Source organism: Macrotis lagotis, chromosome 3 (genome assembly GCF_037893015.1).
Source record: "Macrotis lagotis isolate mMagLag1 chromosome 3, bilby.v1.9.chrom.fasta, whole genome shotgun sequence".
NCBI lineage: Eukaryota > Metazoa > Chordata > Mammalia > Peramelemorphia > Peramelidae > Macrotis > Macrotis lagotis.
This window is the reverse complement of record NC_133660.1, coordinates 220,183,727-220,189,726: the sequence shown is the minus strand read 5'-3', so window position 1 is coordinate 220,189,726 and position 6,000 is coordinate 220,183,727. Positions and strand designations below refer to the sequence as shown.

The 6,000-nt window shown below is 45.3% G+C and overlaps 1 protein-coding gene across 2 annotated transcripts in view; it reads left to right on the top strand.

The window, feature by feature from the left end:
- Positions 1 to 6,000, top strand: part of RGS12 (regulator of G protein signaling 12) — a 249,029-nt gene that overhangs the window by 81 nt on the left and 242,948 nt on the right. The window lies entirely within an intron of this gene.

Genomic DNA, 6,000 nt, shown 5'->3' with positions numbered 1-6,000 from the left:
GCGCGGGGCCTCTCCTCTCTGTCTGTCCCCGTCCGGCCCCCTCGGGGTCCCGCGCCCCCTCCCGCCCCCCCTGCCATTGTGCCCGGCCTCCGGCGCCCCCGGGCACCTCCTCTTCGGCCTTCGCGCCTCCATTGTGCTCCCGTCGCCCCCTCCCGGGGGCCCTCTCGGGCTGCTTCCCCCCTTGCCCTGGAGGCGCCCCCTCTTCGGCCCCATCCCCCATTACACTCGTCACCCCTCTTAGAACCCCGCATCCCGCTACCCCCAGGTCGCCCCTTGGGTCCCCACCCCCTCCGTGCTGCTCAGCCCCCGGGCCCCTCATTTCTGTCACCCCGCCCCGGGACCCCTCATTTCTGTCACCCCGCCCCGGGGCCCCTCATTTCTGTCACCCCGCCCCGGGACCCCTCATTTCTGTCACCCCGCCCCGGGGCCCCTCATTTCTGTCACCCCGCCCCGGGGCCCCTCATTTCTGTCACCCCGCCCCGGGGCCCCTCATTTCTGTCACCCCGCCCCGGGGCCCCTCATTTCTGTCACCCCGCCCCGGGGCCCCTCATTTCTGTCACCCCGCCCCGGGGCCCCTCATTTCTGTCACCCCGCCCCGGGACCCCTCATTTCTGTCACTCCTCCCCCGGGGCCCCTCATTTCTGTCACCCCGCCCCGGGGCCCCTCATTTCTGTCACCCCGCCCCGGGGCCCCTCATTTCTGTCACCTCGCCCCGGGACCCCTCATTTCTGTCACTCCGCCCCCGGGGCCCCTCATTTCTGTCACCCCGCCCCGGGGCCCCTCATTTCTGTCACCCCGCCCCGGGACCCCTCATTTCTGTCACCCCGCCCCGGGACCCCTCATTTCTGTCACTCCTCCCCCGGGGCCCCCTGTCCTGTTCCCCTCGGGGTGCTTTCACTCTCAGCCCCGGGCGCCCCCCTCGGGTGTCCGCCTCCCGCGTCCCCCCGAGTCCCCCCGAGTCCCCCCGTCCCCCCGCGGCCCCGCCCCCGGGTGCCCTCCCGCTGGCCGCGCCCCCGTCCTTGCCCAGCGGCTCCCCCTTGTTGCTCCTGCCCCCCATCTCCGAAGCCATCGCCCCCCACCGTTGGCCCATCGAGACCCTGGACAGTTGGGTGCCCGGGGTGGGTCTCCTCCCTGGTCACCCACCGCTCCCTTCCCCCGACCCCCCAAGTCGGGAGGGGTGCGAGCGGGTCCCCTTGTTCTGCGAAAAGAAGCCGCGTTACACTTGCCCCCACCTTTCCCTGGGGGTCTTGAATTGGGTGGGCTTCCAAAGAGAGGGTACAGCCCTTCTCTTTTACTTCCATCTCCCTTCCCCTCTTTGGGGGGCATTCATTCTAAAGAGGGGGGACTTGCTCTCCTTTTTTCTCTTTCCCTCCTCCCCTCTGGTTTCTCCTCCCGGTGATACCCGAAGGGGGTATCTCAGGGTCTGTGGGAATTGTCATTTTGTTTTCTTTTGTTCTCATATTAGGAGCCAAATTCCTTGGCCAAAATCATAAACCCGATCGCTGGCAGTTTCCTTGACTGTCTTTTGATGGGGCCTCAGATCTCCAAGGCCATGGACAGGTCTTAGTTTTCTCACTCCAGTAGTCAATAAAACCAGAAAGACCTAAGAGAATTTTCTTTTTTCTGGGTCTCAGGATGAATAGGAGCGAGTGAGGTGGAGGAACTGGACAACAGGGAATAATTTAAATACAGTTTCTATTCTATCTTTCCAGAGTCGTAGAGATTTTGCATTGGATCAGAGAAATCTTGTAGTTGAAGTGAAAGGATCACCGACCATCTGATTCTAAATCCAGTTTACTTTTCACTACACCTTTAACCTCAGAAGTCAGTTATATAAATTTCTCCTAAGAAAATGTCCAAATTTGAGGAATTTATAGTTTAGGAAACTGAAGTCTGGAGATGTTAAATAGTATTCTGGCTACTTTAGTTAGAGGGAGAACCCAGAGTAGAACCCAGGTTTCCCAACTTCTCGGTACTCTGAGGTTCACCGCACCATATTGCAGTCCCTTAAGCACATTCTACAACTATAAACAGTTTTAGTACCCGATGGGCTGTACTGGAGTTGGGAAGAGAGACATTCTTTTCTCTTGGAACTTTGGTCCCTGACTTGTAACCGTGGTGAAGGGCAAGACCTGGACCCTGGGAAGAGAAAGGATGACCTGTGATGGGGAAGGGTGTGATGGGGAGACCAGATTCAGGAAGGAGGTCAGGATTTGAGGAAAAGAATAGAGGGGAGAGAAGAATCATGGAATTGCTAATTGGAAGGAACCTTAAAGATCATCTAAGCCACCAACTCCCTCCCTTCACAGATCAGAAAACAGAAATGAGTAGTTTTTCTTGAGTTGAAAGGCTGAGGCTAGTGACCAGGGTGGACTTGGAGGTGCCCCCTGAGGCTCTAAGGAGACTTGAAGGGACTTGGGGGAGAAGGAAGGCAATTCCTTGAAGTTGAGGCAGAGGACTCCTAGAGGTCTGGATTTTCTTATTCGAGGTGGTGGGACTGGGCAGAAAGTTTGGAGGTTGATTGGGGTGCACTGGATTTCAGCCTGGAGCACTTATGAGCAGAATTGAAGTTGAATTTGAGGAGCAGGTGAACAGAAGGGAAGGAATTTAAAATTGAACTCTGCAGCATCAGGGTTTTCCTTCATGATTTCAAACACTGTCATCATCTTGTATGAGGATGGCTTCTGTGAGCTGTGATTAATGGGTAGTAGCCAGTGGATGCCTACAAGTATCTTGGGTGCCTGAATTCTAAAGTATGTTTTCCGTTCAAGTTTCCTGACTTTTCAGCTTGCAAAAGGAAGTTAGATGTTGCTGTAATTAGCAGGTATTCTGTTGATTTTCAAATTGAAGTTTAACAAGTTGGCTGCATTGTTTGTAGAGAGAACTCTGCCCCAGAGGTTAGGGAGTTTAGATTTCACCCACAACCTTTTTTTTTTTTTTTTTTGGTAAGGAATATGATGACTCAAGTGGCTATTAGTATGCTGGTCATATTATGACTTTTTTTTTTTAATGTATTTTACTTTTGGCTTGATTGCAAGGCTTCTCAAACTTTATGATTTCAAGATCTCTCTACACTCTTAAAAACTGTTGAGGAATGCTTCCTGCCTTCAAAAAAAAGAATTTTTGTTTATGTGAGTTAAATCTTTCAATATTTACCATATTAGAAATTAAAACATCCTAGATTATGAGTTTTGTGTTAAATTAGTATTATTAAAAGTTTTGACTTTACAGAAGGTCTCAGAGTCTCTAGGGATCCCAGACACCCCCCCCCCCCACTTTGAGAATTGCTTGCTTATCAGATTGCTTTTCCCTTAAACATAGAACCAGTTAAATGTAGTTAAAATGAAAAGGCAGAATGAAAAAAAACGAGTTGCCTATCATTTATGCCCTTATTAAATTACTCACATAAATGACATCTGTTAGCTAGAAATACAGCTAAGAAGCTTTTAGTTTTCACATTAATGTTTGGAGTTTGTGAAATTTCTGTCAGCATTCATTTTACTCTTAACACTAATGCTCTTAACTTTGCTGAAGAAATAATTGGAGTAATTCTTCTAGTTTCTAAACAGTGACTCTTTTGCATTAATGAATAAGAGCCTCAGCCAGTTCTACCACCATCATTGTGGATTGCATCTGTGGTTCTCAGATTACAACCAAAGGGCTGTTGATAGGTCTGGAAGTACACTGCTGTTTGTCAACAGCCCTGCCCTTGATTAGAAGCTGAGGTCTGTTCTGGGGAATGAGATCCATCCAAGAAAATTATTCTGTAGGGTGAGTTTGGGAGAAATTATTATCTTAAGATTTCGAGGACTCAGCAAAACTCAGATTGGATGGAAGGGTGTAGGTAAATCTCTTTTTATCCTTTTTTCATGTTTTAATGTTTTATCTATATAGAACAGGAAAAAAAAATATGTTTTACTTCTTTGACTTTGCCCTTTTTCAGTAGGTGACTCCAAAGCATACATCTTCATATCTTAATTTGCACAGCTTCTGGGACACCATCATTTTGAAGTTTCTGCTAGTTAACTGATAATACAACATAATAGCCTACACAAATTGGAGTGAAAAGAGTGCTTTTTGCCCTAATGTTTTGTCATCTTTCTGATGAGAAAGCATTAGGATAGTTATTGTAAGCCTCATAGTGAATAGTTGTATTCCTCAAATATTTTTTTAATTGGTTAAGCCAACAGTATACCAAATAAATAATATGTTTAATTCATGTTATTGGTCTGACCAACAGTTTGTGATACCCACCTGAATGCTCTTGGACAAAGTCCATCTCTGAAAGTCTGTCCTCTCCTGTCAAATAGAGGAGTTAGATGAAATATTTTATAACATCCCTTCCAGACTACAACTGATCCTTTGCTTTTCCCACAATTCTTTATTGTGTTTATTTGATAGAACATTTCAGTTCTTTGTCCCATAACTGCCTATTTATAGGTAAGCATCATGGATACCATGTTGATAAATCACCAGGATCTTTTACTTGTAATTATTGGATCGGCTGTAGGAAATGAAATAAAATATCAGCTATTTAGCTAGTCTGTTCTCTTCTTGAAATTAATACATCCATTATTGAAAATGGATATACTGTAGGTGTATGTGCATTTAGCTATGAGTGAAAAACTCTATGGACCTGTTTTCACTTCTTAGAATGGATATCATATATTATTGCCACCAAGGGTTCTTGTGACAAGTCTTTTTCTGAGGTGGAATAGAATGGGCACTGACCTTTTTATAATAAGACTTGGATCTGAGTTTTGACTAACTTAATAGTTGTGTGATATTGGACAACTTATACTTCCTGTGTCTCAGTTTTCTTATCTATAAAATGAGGATAATAGCTATAACACCTCATAGTGCTAATGTGAGGCACAAATGAAATCATGGTTGGAAAACACTTTGTAACCTCTGAAATACTATATTAATACTAGCTATTAGTAAAAACTTTAAAGCATTCTAGAAATGAGCTATAATTATTCTGAGGTATAACTCAGTAATGTGATGGATTCTTTAAGCCTCACAGGAATTAGTTTCCTTATTTTATAGTCACATCTTGCTTATATATATATAATCTCCAAAAATAGAATTTTGTACCAAACTCTTAATTTCCTGTGGTTCTTCAACATTTAAAATTTTCAACACTTTTAACCCTGTGAAGTGGGTAATATAATTATGGTTATTCCCATTTTACAACTGAGAAAAGCAGACCTAGAGGTAAAAAGGAATGTCAAATTAGAAACTGAACTCAGGTCTTTTGTTACCTTCTCTGGAGGATGAGGGACAAATCAACCTAGGTGTCTTTAGTCTTACAAGTTTCAAAGAATAAACATTTTTTTGAGTGGTACTGGGCCTTGTGCTGCTGGCAGTTTAACAAAAGGAGAGAATAAAATGGACATCAAAGGATCAGAAGACCATAGGGTTTTTTTTTGCAAGGCAAATGGGGTTAAGTGACTTGCCCAAGGTCACACAGCTAGGTAATTATGTTACATGCCTGAGATCACATTTGAAGTCCGGTCCTCCTGACTCCACAGCTGGTACTCCATCTGCTGCACCACCTAGTTGCCCCAGAGCATAGGATTTTTAAGGTTGCACAGCTAATCAGTTGCTTGAAAAGGGACACACATATTTATGCTTATTAGCATATCAAGATCCTTGAAAGTGGATGGTATCTAATATTACTGTATATGGGAGGGAGTATCGTTTTCCCCTTGAGCCTCCGTGCTTCCTAGAAATCCTCAACAGAGTCAACTTTAAGAGCTTTCAGTGGAATATGATTTGACTTAACAAATACGGAGAATTGAATAGCAGTGTTGACTGTGTTGCTTCAGTAACATCATTGATATAGTTCCTTTCTTGACTACTGCAGTTTATTACCTATTTGTCCTGCTTTATCCCAGGTGATTGTTGTTTATATCTTTCCAAATCCTCCAAAGAGACGCTGCCTAATCCACTGGTTACCAGTGTATTTGTCCATTTATTATCCCTCACTCTGTACAT